The 16378-nt window shown below is 39.3% G+C and overlaps 1 long non-coding RNA gene and 1 pseudogene across 2 annotated transcripts in view; both read right to left on the reverse strand.

Moving 5' to 3' along the window:
- The window catches only part of LOC146394699 (uncharacterized), a 759738-nt gene that overhangs the window by 559777 nt on the left and 183583 nt on the right, over nt 1–16378 (reverse strand). The window lies entirely within an intron of this gene.
- Nucleotides 251–1388, reverse strand: LOC100512148 (spermidine synthase pseudogene; annotated as a pseudogene).

Consider the following 16378-nt stretch of genomic DNA (forward strand, 5'->3'; position numbering starts at 1 on the left):
ACGTGTTTGGTGAGTGAGGGGGAAACAGAAAACAGAGATGGTACCCTATGCACCTGGTATAAGCTTAGAAGCTGAACGCCTCACACAGAGAAAGTCCACCTAATAGGGCAAGCTGGGCAGCATTCTGGGGCCTGGAATCCTGGGTTGGTGAGCAAGACAGCGGGGGTCTTCCCCAAGGCTGGCGGGGTCCAGACACCCTAGAGGCTCCCTGGCCAGAGGTCCTGGGCAGCATCATCAGCAGCTCCTGGACTCAGCACACATCATTCAGGGCCTTGTAGGCAAAATAGGGCAGGACAAAGGCTGCCTGGTGCAAGTCATTTTTGTAGAATTTCAGTGGCATCTGTACCACATGCTTCTGTGTCAGCTGCTGCACAGGCTTGGGGAAGTTGGTGCTTGGATTTTGCTGCACAGCATGAAGCCAATTTGGCCACTGGGGTAGGGGGTGATGGTGCAGTAAGCATAGCCCACCGCCAGGAACAATGATTCGCAGAACTGTCCCATCTCCTTGATGAGGTTCAGGTGCAGCCACTGACACTAGCCCTAGCAGCAGAGGGTGCCATCCTTCTTAAGTGCTGTCTTCATGAGCCGATAATAGGATTCCTTGAAGATACTCTCAGCAGGGCCCAGGGGGTCTGAGGAGTCAGTGACAATGCCATCGAAAACATCCCAGTTCTGTTTCATGAACTCAAAACCATCACCCACAAGTAGGGTCATCTTTGAGTTCAAATAGCCAACGGCCATGCCCGGCAGAGACTTGAATGACATCCTTGTCGATCTCACACTGAACCACGGACTCCACGGAGGAATGCTTCACCACCTCCTGCAGGACACCCCCCATCCCCGCCCCCGAGTATCAGCACCTTGAGTGGGTTGGGGTGGTTGCAGAGGGGAAGGTTGGCTATCATCTCCTGGCAGGAAAACTTGTCCCTCTCTGAGCACTGGATGACACCATCCAACACCAGCACGTTACCGTAGCTCTTACTGCAGAAGACAAGGATATCCTGGTAACCCGAGCGCTGATGGTGTAGCACCTGCTCCGCTTGCAGGGACAGGGCCTGGCAGGGTCATAGGCTGCACATCTCATGGATCCAGCCCTCACAGATGGTAGCGGCGGGGCCATGGGGCCAGGCTCCGTGTCTGACGCGGCAGGCGGGAGGGCAGATGACTTGAGGCTGGAAGGGGCAGAATTCCAGCCCCGGGTTGCAGGCCGCGCAGAGCCCCTCCACAATGGGACCAACCCTGCCAGGAGCGGGTGCCTCACCTGAACCCTGCCCACATCCAAACCGCGCTGGCAGGGAGGGGGTCTGCCCGCAAAGGCGAAACCCAAACCCTCTTGGCAGGGTCCTTTGGTATCTTTTTATCTCCTTGAGCCTTCTTATCGTTAACATTCCACCCCACCCCACCGTCTCCAGATCACTGTGATGACTTCTGTAGGGCACAATCCCTCCTAAGCACTTCTAGGAACCTCCACTAGAGAGCATGGGTGTGCTGTACCCACTTACCCAGCAAACACTTCTGAAACAAAATTATAAAAATGATATTACCAGAGAATATGCGTGCCCAAGGCTAAAATTACTGTATTAACTATAAAGATGGAAAGCCTTGTGAATTTCCATTCCCCACTGCATTATCTTGACAAACTCAAAGCCAGTGTCATGAAAACCAAATAGAGAGATCCAAGCCTGTTTTGATGGGGACAGAGGAGTTTTTTTGCCATGATGAGGGACTCCCAGTGTTAAAACTGAGAACGTCTCCAACAAGGTTTGGTCACCTGCAGACCAACTAACATAGTGGTTAGTGCTACTGTCAAGAAAAACATAGCCTTTTGTCTGCTTTCTGCTGGAATGTACATTTCTTATTAAACCCGAAGTCATCAATGATTTTTTTCTCGTATTATATTGTTTCCTACCTGGTACTACCATCTTCTCCACAAAGCCAAAAATTATGTCCTCTGGTTTTCTTGTTATTGTGGTTGCTGTTTTGACAAAAAGATAATTTAGTTTGAAATTGTCACCTTAAAGATGCTTTCTGAATTATTTTATTCTATGATTTTTAAACGATAAATCAATATATATGTATGTATTCCACGATAATTTTTGGCATCATGGTACCATAATTACATTTCACCTTTCTTCATCTTACCAATGAAATTAGGTGAGATTTTGCTATCTCATGGCATTTGCACATGCATCACATTTGTCTTGCCATCACAATAACACATTGCTCCCATTTTTCTGGTAAGAAACTAGAGGCTAAAAATCAGGTGACTGGCACAGGTTGTAGAACTAGTCACAGAATAAGCCGACTGCCTCTCAGGGCCTTAGCTTTCCAAATAAATAATGACTTTCCATTTTCTAGGCTAACAGTCAAATATACCTACTATCTGTAAGCGCAAAAGAAATGTGACCTAAAGCTTATAGATTAAAAGATCTACTGGAAGACATTTTCTCAGCCATATCTGGTATGTAGTTTAGATAGCTTCATGGTTAACTTTTCTAATTATTCTCATGAGAAACCATAAAATCCAACTCTCTGACAGAATGCTATTGAGGTGCTTTCCTCTATTTTTACCTTGGATATGCCATTGTGTTTTAAATGTTCATGGTAAGCATTATTCAGAATGTAGTCTCATAATATTTCAAAAGAAAAACATATTCAGGAGGATGAAAAATGAGGCAGGGAAAAACAGCAGTCCTGAAATTTTCTTTTGACTTTGAATACCCATGATCAAAGATTGAATTTCAGGGCACCCAACCAAATTATTTTTCTTCAAAATTGAGATTAAAATCCTCTTTATTTTTTTTTCCTGTTTGCCATGCAAGGAAAAAAATGTATGTGCCAGTAATCCATAATTCACTTTGGTGAAAGAAATTTCTTGGGAATTATATTCTAGAAATGACTGTAGTCTGGCAATTCTGGAATCTATAATAAAGAAGTCATTTCAAAGGAATTTTCCAAATAAAACCTTTTCACTTTGAAGAATGGCTCAGCTTTAGTCAAATTCACACAATAAAGGGAAAATAAAAGCCTAAAGTTAATTCAGTAAGAGTATGGAAATACACGCAAGCTTTGCTACAAATTAATGCCATGGAATCAGGACACAAACTTGAACCTTTTACTGGGCAGAATATCTGCAAAGTTAAAATATACACAGTAGTTATGAATGTGAAGAAAAATATCAGAACAAAAATCACTGAAAGACAGACTTATAGTTCAGCTTTAACTGCCTGCGGGGAAGTTTTTATTTGAATTTTGGTTCATCCTCAAAGATTCTAAAATGGGAGTTCACTGAACCCTAAATTACAAAGAGAACTGACAGCCAGTCAGGTACATTTCATTCCAGTCAGAACTGATATTGCCTTCATGGATTTATGGTACTCCCAGCTATGTGTGTATTTATCTATACAGGCTTACTCCAACTGTAAGGAAACAAGTATAAAAAGGATAGATGTCCAATCTACAGGTGTAATGTATAAATGACTGACAACTGTAACCCCTAAATATAATTTCTTATACATGTCCAGATCAGATATATATAACAGAAATATCCAACTTTTGTTGTAAGAAATATGCATATCCCTAACAATTCTCATTATGTGCCTCTTTTTTATTACTCAATGAATTTATTACATTTATAGTTGTACAATGATCATCACAATCCAATTTTATAGAATTTCCAACACACAACCCCAGCGCATCCCCCACCCTCCAAACTGTCTCCTTTGGAGACCATAAGTTTTTCAGTCTGTAAGTCAGCATCTGTTCTGCAAAGGAGTTCATTGTGTCCTTTTTTCATATTTCACATGTCAGTGATAGCATTTGATGTTGGTGTCTCATTGTCTGGCTGACTTCACTTGGCATGATAATTTCTAGGTCCATCCATGTTGCTAAAAATGCCAGTATTTCGTTCCCTTTAATGGCTGAGTCATATTCCATTGTGTATATGTACCACTTCTTCTTGATCCACTCCTCTATCGATGGACATTTATGTTGTTTCCATGTCTTGGCTATTGCAAAGAGTGCTGCAATGAACATTGGAGTACGCATGTCTTTGCGAGTCCTGGTTTTCTCTGGCTAGATGCCCAGGAGTGGGATTGCTGGATCAAATGGTAGTTCTATGTGTAGTTTTCGGACGACTCTCCATACTGCTTTCCACAGTGGTTGTACCAATTTACAATCCCACCAACAGTGTCATAGGGTTCCTTTTTCTCCACCCTCTCTCCAGCACTTATGGTTTGTAGACTTTTGGATGATGGCCATTCTGGCTGGTGTAATGTGGTACCTCACAGTGGTTTTGATTCATATTTCTCTAATAATGAGTGATGCTGAACATCTTATCATGTATTTTTTGACCATCTTTATGTCTTCTTTGGAGAACTGTCTGTTTAGATCTTCTGCCCATTTTTGGATGGGGTTGTTTGTTTTTTTTGGTATTGAGCTACAGAAGGTGTTTATAAATTGCAGAGATTAATCCCTTGTCCGTTGATTCATTTGCAACTATTTTCTCCCATTCTGTGGGTTGTCTTTCGTTTTGTTGAGGGTTTCCTTTGCTGTGCAGAAACTTTGAAGTTTAATTAAGTCCCATTTGTTTATTTTTATTTTTACTGTCATTACTCTAGGAGGTGGATCTGAGAAGATATTGCTGTCATTTATGTCAGGGAGTGTTTGGCCTATGTTTTCCTCTAAGAGTTTTATAGTGTCTGGTCTTATATCTAGGTCTTTCATCCATTTGGAGTTTATTTTTGTGTATGGTGTTAGGGAGTGTTCTAATTTCATTCTTTTCCATGTGGCTCTCCAGTTTTCCCAGCACCACTTATTGAACAGGCTGCCTTTTCTCCATTGTATCTTCTTGCCTCCTTTGTCATAGATTACCATTTGTATAGACAGGGCTTGGTAAACTCAATAAGGCAAATAGGTATTTAAACATCTACCTTTACACTTTTGGGGTGGTTTATGATCAGTTAAAGAAGGAATGATATCACAATCATTTGTGAAATAGTGTCATCAAATCATTAAAGCTATTTAGGTCCTAACTTCCCTAGAAAAAATAGGTTTATGAAAATTGATTGATGAGCTATAGTGTATGGTGAACCTGGATAGCCCATTCTCCATTTAATTTAACCTATCCAAAAATATCATGGAGCTGAAGACACTCAAATGAAATATATACTTTTCATTTTTTATTATGGTAATCTAGCACAATAAAATCATAATGCAGGGTTTCTTATCAAAGCTTGGTTGCTTCTCTACTTCAAAGACTAGCTGAGACAGTAAAATACCCTTCACATTTCACATATATTTCCTGTCATCCACTAGGAACATCTGTTTTTACATGTTTACTTATATCTTTGGGGTAGAAGAGAACAACGTGGTATTATTAAAGTTGTAAGACTGTAAGAAAAGATTTGATGATTTTAGCACAGTATTGAGAACTAGTTCTTCATTCTTTTAAAAATTATTTTTGTTTCTCTTCAACTCTCGATGGTGCACATTGAGCTATTTAGAGATGAAAAGTGATAAATTTGATTTAAAATATTCCAGGCCAAAAATATGGGTGGGATAGAGGAAGCAAGCTTGGAAAGGTGTTAATAATTGTGTAAATTGGATGTTAGGTACATGGAATCGATTATATTATTCTCTTTACTTTTGTATGTGGAAATTTCTGTAAGAAATTTTTTTAAATTGTTCTTATCATAATTCATCCTATCTTCAAGGGATTAACTCTAGTAAGTGTGGTTTAGTGATGTATATGAACTTTATGTAAAAGCGCAATGCTTTATTCTTTTCAAAATCCAAACATGAAAGAAAATTGACCTGTAAATAATATTCTACCAGAAATGCGTAACTGCTGAAAATCAGTGTAATATTAGCAAGATTTGGTGAGACTGAATCTTGAAGTGATGCCTTTCTGTCTCAAAGTTAGACTCAAAGGACCAAATTTAGGCATAGGTTCCCTGATATGAATCAATCAACTATTTGGTTAGAAACATACTAGAGGCTAAAAAACATACCATAAAATAGACAAGATATTGCTCTGTCAAAAGGTTTTCAGTTCAGCAGAGGAGATATTACCTCACACCAAACAGCAGATAATTGAAAAGTGAAATGTAATGTTCCACATAGTAATTATAAAGGAATTTACCCAAAGGAGAGTTTTGTGAAGGTCACACATAAGAGATCAGTATTGAAATGGTCGTTCAAAATGGATAAGGTTTGGGAAAGTGGGAAAAAGTATCATATTGCATGTAGATAATTCAACACAAGCAAAACCATTAGAAAAAAAAAGTCAGTATGGCATATAGATATTAAAGAAAATACGAAGCCTAGAGCAAAACACACATTAAGGAATAATAACAATGACAACACTAATAATAACAACAGCATACACTCTGTGAAAGGAATTATTCTCAGTGTTTTACATATATTTACCCCATGAGTATTATTAATAACAGCCCAATTTTGCAAATGATGAAACTGAGGCACAGAGAGATTAAATAATGTGCCCAAGGTCATAGAGCTTATATAATGATGGAGCAAGGTTTGGAACCCAGTCTAATTTCAGAATGCAGGCTCTGATTCCTGTGCCATACTTCCCAGTGGGAAATAGGATTTGATAGGTAGTTTGAGAGCAGATAATGAAAGTCAGACAGAGGACTTTCCACTTGATGCTAACTTCATTGTTTCCTGACAAGCAAATAACATGGGAAAAGAATTGTGGCTACACCATGCATTTGTAGAGCTCATTTCTGATACTAAAGCTGACTTCTTTCCCATCTTCATATCAAATAACCCCTACTTTTATGGACTGTCCAAAATTGTTCAGCCTAGAAGTTGAGAGCTAATTTTTGCACTCTCAAGTCAAAGAATCAGAAAACCACATCACTAACTTTAAGAAACTTGGCTGAAAGCGTGTAACTTTGTGTTGGATCAAAGAACTAAAAATTGAAAAGACTCTTGCTCTGAATCCCAGACTTAATGACAAATGTACACATCTCTCAGAACTATAATTCCATAGGCTGAAATGGGAAGTACATGTAACTGGATCCCAACCATCCATCTCATATTTAATGGAACAATTCATTAGCTATTACACAATAATTCACAGCCTGTTGTGTTTTATGGCACACCAAGGAGATAAAAACAAATCGTGCAAATATTTCTCATAATCCTTTGCATTATTGTTCAGCTTGATATACAAACCCTACTGTTTAATGAACACTTGAAATAGATCCTGAGACCCAGAATAAAGGTATAGAATCTAAAATTATATTTTTTTATTTAAAAAATTTTTCTTTTTAGGGCTGCACCTGTGGCATATGGACATTCCTGGGCTAGGGATTGAATTGTAACTGCAGCTGCAGGCCTATGCCACAGCCGTGGAAATGCTGGATCCAAGCCGCATCTGTAGGCCACAGTTTACAGCAATCCTGGATCCTTAACGCACTGAGTGAGGACAGGGATTGAACCCACATCCTCATGGATACTATGTCAGTTCTTAACCCTATAACAATAGGAACTCCTAAGACTATGATTTTCTTCTCATATTTTTCTTGTTACCTCTGACCTTGACACCTGACTAGTTCTTGGGCCTGTTGACAGGATTGATGATTTTAACTCCTTTAGTATCTATGAGAAGTATTAACTTCCCAAATCTCCCCCCTTTAAGTCCAGAATTAACTCTTGCAGAATATAAAGCTTTTGCGTTGTCATATAGGTAAACTCAGGTCACCAACTGTCTTGGTTAGCCGCAGATATTCCTGCTTTGGGCACTGAAAGTCCTTCATTCAGGGAAAAGCCCTTGATCCCACTCAAACCAGGACAGTTGGTCATCTTAACGTCTGGTACACCTTCTAAAGTATTAGAGAAAAACAGGTGTGCCTGTCTCAGTAGGGTTATTTGCATATTTATGCATTGTAAAGAAAATGAGTGTATGCAAGTGAAGAAAAAAACACACATAGAAAAAAAAGTGAAACTCTCCCTCAGCCTTCTGGAGAGACATATAATCCCAGCATGAGAACTCCTGCCTCTTGGAAAATAAGTAAGCCTTGTCCCTAAACCTGATACGATCTGTTGTTAATCAGCCACGATAAAGGTAAAAACACTTGCTAGTAACTCCTCAAACTGCGGTAATGCTGCTAATGGGCTGCGCCAGGGAAGTAGGATAACAATTTACCTGAAAGTCAAACTAGCTCTTAATTAAAACTAATTGTACAACACAGAATTTCTATATTGTAGTGCGTGGGCCTGTACTTAGTTTTTAGGAACAGTTTAGAAATGTTTTCTTTTATTGCAGCAAAAAACCCAGTATTAGCATTCGAGCAAAATGACTCATATTTATTATTAAGGTATTCTTTGCAAAAGTCATAATTTTACAGAAAGCAAAGCAGAGTTTTTATAAAAGAGGAAACTGGTATTCGAGTAAAATACCTTCTCAGATCCTTACTAAGAGCGTGAGCATTACTTTTCAACACACAGTCTAGTCTCAAAAATACTTAAGAAAGGATCTGCAAGTAAGAGTTCCCTTCTAGAAAATTTTAAGGGAACATTTTTCCTTCTCATAAGACAATATGTTTGTGGGACAGCCAGGGATGAAATTAATTTTTGTTAAAAACACACGAAGAGGACTTCAATGTGGCTCATTGAGTTAAGGATCTGGAGTTGTCGCTGCTATGGTTATGTTCACTGCTATGGCTCAGGTTTGATCCCTGGCCTGGAAACTTCCTCATGCCACAAGTGTGCCCCCCCAAAAAAATTACTTCTCATTTACAAAATACGATCTGTCATTACAACCTCTTATTAATTCTCTAAGAGACCCCCCCCCAAACAGCTTGACGGAGACGAATGAAAATAAAAACAATGCCAATCACAAGTAGATTTTATATTAGAATTAATAATTTATTTCATTTGCTCACTATAATAAAGGGAAGAGCACAAGAGAAGTTAGCACATTTATAAAGAAAATCAAGCTGAGGCAGTACATTTTATCACTATAACTTTCCTATAGAGCAAACACATTTGAGATTAAAAACTTAAATTATACATCACACTTTTGCAAACACAGAGCAGAAGGCAAAGATAGAAAGCACGGTTACTTTGAGATTTATATGTCAAAATGGAGAACTAGTGTTTAATATTGCTGAGGTTTTGTGATAAGGCCTTAAGCTTAGAGGGCGGATGTGATGGATAATTTTCTTAAGGCCATAGAGAGAGTCAACTTCTATACATTCCCTGGCAAAACTGCACTACAGATAGAATGAGAAAAATACTTCAAAGTAAAACCAAGCAAACAAACCACCAGAAAAGCTAGGAAACTGAAAAGAATGAGGCAAAAAGTTACTTTGTTTTTGATTCATGGTTGTTTTCATGTGTTTGACAATGCAAGTTATTTCCAATAGAATTTAATAGTGCCCTTCTTGCACTCTGCAGAGAGGGCAGTATTGTTAGATAGAGCAGTATCTGCCCTGGGAGGCCCTGTCCTAGGGCCCTTCAGAGACACCAGAATCAAGAAAAAAACTGTGTTCAGAAAAGCCAGGTAAAGGAAGGCTGGTACATACATGAGCTGCTGGATATATGACCTGGCTTTGTTGTTTTCAGTATGTCATAGCGCTAGTTTTGTTTTCATTGGAAATGACTTAACACTGAGTTGAAAGCTGGGGACCTGGGTGTTAAGTCTTGGCTCTGACACTAACCAGCTAGCTATAGGCAAGCCATTTCACCTCTTAGAGCCTCAGATAAGAATAGTCACCAGATGACCCCATGGGCATCATTCAGTGACTTAAAGTTTAAGTCAAAAGTGAATGCAGTTGTTTGGACAATGTTATCTTAGATCAAATCACCCCAATTTTCCCAGGTATGCTGAGAGGCTGTATAGAAAAGTTAATACAAGCGTTTTTGAAATGAATAGAGGTTAATGGAAAATTAATGCAGCTTCGGAACAAGGCCGTCCAGATACATACCTTTCTTCTTATTTGTGTGACCTGGGACAAATTTCTTCTCTGTGCACCCAGTTCCTGATCTAAAAAATGGGAATGATAATAGTACCTATCCCACAGGGTGACTATGAGGATTAACTGAAATAAGTCGTGTACAAGCTTAGAGCACTGCCTGTTTAATTCCAATACAGTCAGGAAGAATTACTGAATTAATTAAGCTAGGTCCTTTCTATTAGAAGATGAGTTCAAGGGCACACATGGAGGAGTGAGACTTTTATTTTATTTATTTATTTATTTATTTATTTATTTATTTAGTCTTTTCTAGGGCTGCACCCGTGGCATATGGAGGTTTCCAGGCTAGGGGCCTAACCAGAGCTGTTGCTACCGGCCTATTCCAGAGCCACAGCAATGCGGAATCCAAGCCACGTCTGCAACCTACACCATAGCTCGCAGTAACACCGGATACTTAACCCACTGAGCAAGGCCAGGGATCAAACCCGAAACCTCATGGTTCCTAGTCAGATTCGTTAACCACTGAGCCACCACGGGAACTCTGAGAACTGAGACTTTTAAATGAAAGAAGATACTTCTTTTCCAGTCGAGAGTGATGCTCTTTTACCCCCCAACCCCAATCCCAGTTACCTTCCAGCACAGTGATTCTCTAATTCTTATCTGGCATTAGAATTGCCTGGACAATTTATTACCACACAGGCTGTGAGACCCCAGCCCCAGAGTTTCTGATTTATAAGGCTAGGCTGAGGTTGAAAATATGCATTTATAACAAATTTCTGGGTGATATTGATGTCTATGGCCCAGGAAACATATTTTGATAACCACTGCACTAAATCCTATCTCCCCAATTTTTCATTGTCAGAGAACCATAAGGACCTGCATCAATTGGATGCCTGAGGACATTGCCTCTTACTCAAGGAACTTAAAAGTACAGCATGCCAGCCAATGTATGAGTATTAAGGTACCTGACCACATTTGAGAACCACTAATCCATGATATCACACTCACTGCTTGTTCCCTGGCTCACTTATGTTCCAGTTACCCAGGCTTTTTTTTTTTTTTCTGGTTTGAAAACCAGCCAAAGACCCTACCTCAAGGGTTCTTGTGACTCCTCTGGTTTAAATTTGGAAGCTTGCCCTTCTAGGTGTTAAAAAAGCTGACTCCTCATCAGTTTAGTTATCATCTCTTCTTTATACAATATTTATAAAGAAAATCAATGCAAGGTTTTAGGTTTTGTTGCTAAAGAACTTCATTATAAACATATTTGAGATTAGCAACTTAAATTCTAAATTGCACTTTTTTAATATAAAGAACTCCCCACTCCCCTTAGTCACTCTCCAGTTTATCACCTTGTTTTAGTTGCTACATATCAATTAACCAATCTGTAAGCATATCATTTTATCATTAATGTATTTACCTGTCTATCTCCTTAGTCCATAAAAGGTAAGCTCCATGAGTTTGGAGATTTTTGTTAAAAACTCTATCCCAAACACCTCAAAGGGTGCTAAGAATATAGTAAGCACTCAATAAACATTGATCAGATGGATAAAAAAACAAAGAAAGAAGGAGTGATTTGTATCAGACCCAATATTACCGCTTCATCTGGAGTGAAAGGCTCTCTAATTATGATGCCTACCAAAATAGTAGAGGCCCAGCTTTCCTACCCAAAATTATATCATTTTGGTCCTCCTTAATTCTAGTTATGTGAAGACTCAAAAAGGAAACTCAAGAAAAGAATGTTCTTTCTGTAAGGCCAGTGTTTTGTACTTTTTCTAAATATAAGTGAATTAACTTTCTTGAGTGACCTAAAGCAAAAGATATGCAGGATTATGCTAGTTGCACTGTTTCTTAAGCCAAGAACAGGATGTTAGAACAAGTAGAGAGAGTTTTATCCATGAAAGAAAATAAAAACTTGCTCACTATGTGAACTGTTCTCCAATAGTGATGCTGCTGACAGTTTGTTGTTAACAAGTATTCCGTCTTATACCCACATCCGTCAAAGGACCAAGCCCTGGTCCCACTGGATGAGCCTGTGAAACATTTCTCTTTGACAAGAGAAATGTAGGGAAACACTACATACTCTAGCTTCCTCTTAGAGAGTCACAAAGCACATGGAAACAGAATAAAGGCTTTGAGAAGTCCTACGTTCAAAAGCCTTTGAGGAGTTCCCTGATGGCTCAGCTGGCTAAGAATCCAGTGTTGTCCCTGCTGTGGCTTAGGTTCCTGCTGTGGTGTGGATTTAATCTCTGGCCTGGGAACTTTCATGTGCCCCCCCTCAAAAAAATATAGGGAAAAAAAACCCTCCAAAACAAAAGCCTTTGAATTTGCTTCACACAAATTTTGACTAATCCATGTGTGCAGAACATACTGTGGGAGAAGCAACTTGGTGGTCTCCTATATTGATTTGTTTACTTATTTTGCTTATAGTAAGTGACAAATTCCTAGTGGGACAGCTAAATACTACCTAAGCCCATGCAGACTGTGCCAGGATCTGGACCTTCAATGAATGAACAGTGGGTAGCTCATTAATATTATCCAAGTTTCTAGAATAATCTTCTAGATCTTCAGCCCCCGAATTGCCTAGGGACTTAATGTGGTTGAATTCCTTTATACTTAGCTAGCAGCTCTTCTTCAGTCAAAGCAATGAGACAAGTTGTTTTCAAAATATCAGCGAATCTGACACAGCTTTAGGGGAGATATGCATGGAGCAGAGAGAAAGGAAAGCAACATGCCACCAGTCAGCCTGATCAACTGCATCTTTCCTGAGGTCAATAGGTGACAGATATTGCTGTCAGACCACCCACACAATCAGATAATTGGCTGATCTCCCCCTCCCCCCACCCAGAGAGGAACTTTGAAGGAACTCACAAATGACCAACTTCATGGAGTTTTCTCTTTAGAGAGGAACATGGTTTTCCTATAAAGAATGCCAAAAGAATTAGTCTTTTGTCACTTGTGTTTATTTCTCAAGAGGCTTTTAAACCCTTGCTCTTCTACAGCTCAGTATGACAATAGTGCAGGATGCATTTACTTTTTTTTTTTTTTTTTTCTTCCCCAAGGGGAAGTCAGCCTTCAAAACAGCGACATCCTGGGCAGTTTCCAGAGAGATTGCAAAACTCACACCTGTGGTTTTAACAGACATCAATTTCCCTCCAGTGGTGGCCCGCCAACTTAACTCACCAAATAAACAAGGAGGAGAATTCTTAAGGCTTTATTCTAGTGGCCAGGACATTTGCTTTTAAATGATGAGTCAAGAAATGCTAAATACCCTTTATCAGTGGGAATAGCTAAACCCCTGGACAATCCTAAAGATTATTTTGAGTATTATTGGCACCTGAGGCTTGAGTTCTGGGATTTATGCAAATTATGCTTCAAGCCTAAGAGATTCTCTCATTTCAGGTCTGCCACTGTGGTTATTTTGATGTATCTAAGGCTTTGTTTCATGCAGAGTCCCACATTCTTTGGGCTAAATTGATGGTTTGGTCATTCCTTCAAATATCTGAAGGGACTACATCCTGCTGTGCTTTGTCAGCTTTAAATCTTTTTTTTTTCTTTTATGGCCAAGCCCCAGCATGGGCAAATTCTAGCGCCAGGGATCTAACTGCCCCACAGTGACCACCTGACCACCGAGCCACAGCAGTGACAACGCTGGATCCTTAACCTACTGCGCCACAGGGAACCATCAACTTTCACTCTTGATTCAGAGACTTAACTTCTTGTTCCAAACTTTTGTTCTCCATTAATGAACCTGATGTTTTTCCCATACATAATAAACATTACATCTCTGATGATAAACAGGGCTATCATCTATAAGCCACCTGATTCCTCTTGCTTATGGAAAGTAAGGTTGCTATAAAATTAATTCCCTTGACCAGCAAAGTGTGGATATCTAAATGTAATTAAGACAGGAAAGTTCATGGAGTTCCCACGTGGCTCTGCAGGTTAAGAATCCAGCATTGTCACTGTAGCAGATTCAGTCATTGCTGTGGTATAGGTTTGATTCCTGGCCCAGGAACTTTCACAAGCTATGAGCATGGCCAAAAAAAAAAAAAAAGACAGAAAGGTTCAGAGGTCCAGTGTCCAGTGGTGGATATTAGAGTTCATTCTCATTATTCCACAAAGGATTATTGGCAATCGGCATGTAAAAGAAAGGATACTACACTGCTATGGAATTATAAGGTTGGTTCCTGCAACTAAGGAGCTATCGTGAGGGTAAATAATAGTGAGGGGAAGTAAGATATAAAAACTATAATAAATAAAAGACTGTGAAACATGGAGCATCTAAACTGGGCCTCAAAATATAGGTGGAAATGATGTGTGAAAGGAAAATCAAAATGGAGTCAGTATTGCTAAAAGAGCTCTCTAAAACAGAGCCAAGAGGCTATTGAGGAAGTGTGACCTATGCACATCTCAGCCTGGATGGAATTTGAACTTTGACTACTTCTTGTTTTAACATAAGCATCAAGACCATCTGCCCAGGGAGGTTCTGTCATTGCTCAACAGTTAATGAACCCGACTAGTATCCATGAGGGCGTGGGTGCGATCCCTGGCCTTGCTCAGTGGGTTAAAGATCTGGCGTTGCCGTGAACTGTGGTGTAGGTCACGGATGTGGCTCAGAACCCACGTTGCTGTGACTATGACATAGCCTGGCAGCTGTAGCTCCAATTAGACCCCTAGCCTGGGAATCTCCATGTGCCACGGGTGCGGCCCTAAAAAGCAAAAAAAAAAAAAAAAAAGAATGCAAAAGTGATCAATCACATTCATTAAAAAGTACCATTTTATTTCATATATTTTACTGCTTGGAACATTAATAATGGAAGGCATATAAAGATCTGAAATTAGGCATCTTCACTACACTATGTTAAAAATGCATGTGGTGGAGTTCCTGTAGTGGCTCAGTGGTTAACTAATCTGACTAGGAACCTTGAGGTTGTGGGTTCGATCCCTGGCCTTGCTCAGTGGGTTAAGAATCCGACGTTGCCATGAGCTGTGGTGTAGGTTGCAGATGAGGCTCGGATCCTGCGTTGCTGTGGCTCTGGCATAGGCCAGTGGCTACAGCTCTGATTTGACCCCTAGCCTGGGAACCTCCATATGCTACAGGAACGGCCCAAGAAATGGCAAAAAATAAAAAAAAAAATTTAAAAAAATGCATGTGGTATCTTCCAAATGTCCAAAAAAAAAAAAAAAAAAAAAAGCCATGTTTTTTCCACCTTCAAAGCTAGCATTTTTCTGTGACCCAGGTCCTGAACAAAAACATAAAAATAGTCCTAAGTACTGCTGTCCCACTTTATTTGAGTTTTATTAACTCTAAAGCTTGCTCTTGAAACAAAGGGGGAAAAATGAAAAGAAAAAGATAGGAAATGTGTTTATCTTGTGTAGCAAAGCAGCTACACAATGCTGAAGGAAAAAAAAGAATTACTTTAATATAAAAGTCTTGGATTCTAGCAAGCTTTGGATTATTCATACTATTTGGTTTTGAGGGTCGCAGAGTGAACCATATGTCAGCAGCAGCATGCTGAATGCCTTTTTTTTCCCTAAGCCTAAACAAAAATCTTCAAAATAATTACTTTCAAGTCTTCTTTGTTCCTTTTGCCTTTTGTTCCTCAGCTTTTTCTTTGCTTTTTTTTTAACCAATTAGGTAAATATGAAGTATATGTTGAGTCTAATCAACAGAAGGTATTTTGAATGTAGTTCTTAGAAGTGATAATGAGCAAGGCAACATGTGTCAACGAAAGAAAAAGGCCCAATGTAAAAGTTGTAAGTTAAGTTTTATTTGGGAAACTTGCTGAGGACTATGGCTGGGGAGACAGCCTCTCAGATAGCTCTGAGGATCTGCTCTGAAGAGGTAAGGGAAGAGCCAGGATGTACGGGATATTTTTTTCCTCTCTCTCTCTCTTTTTTTTTTTTTTTTTTTTTGGTGGGAAAAAACAAAACATGTAGTCGAATATCAAAAGATTACTGCTAATCACAAAGAACAGAAGTCTCAGGTAAATTACTTTAGTGCTTTTCTATGTGTGGGAAGATGCAAGAATCCAGGGGTCATTGAATTATTCCCTAGATATGCATCTTAACTAGCTAGGGTCTAGTATATCCAAAGCACAGAATATTTCCTGGTTTTTCTCCATCCTGAACATCCTCAAGGTGCACTGTCAGTGGTGACTGCAGTGGCTGATAGCTTGATTCTTGTTGAGCCAGAATGGTGGGCAACATTCTTTTCTTTATACATGGTATATAACAATAAAATAAGAAGAGGAAAATAAGCATCGTTTTAAACTTTTGGCATCTTTGTATATTTATTTAACAACTCCACTTTAAGAATCAAGTATTACCATTGTCTTTTGCTTTCCTGTTATGATTTTCAGCTCAATAAATTCCTGCTTCCTGATTTTGTCATACTAGGAATTCTGCTGCACTCACTCATCAGATCTATTTTT

This window comes from Sus scrofa, chromosome X (assembly GCF_054392235.1).
Source record: "Sus scrofa isolate SSC_HxYL_T2T_F1_AM1 chromosome X, Sscrofa_HxYL_maternal_Yorkshire_Landrace_v2.0, whole genome shotgun sequence".
Classification (NCBI taxonomy): Eukaryota; Metazoa; Chordata; class Mammalia; order Artiodactyla; family Suidae; genus Sus; species Sus scrofa.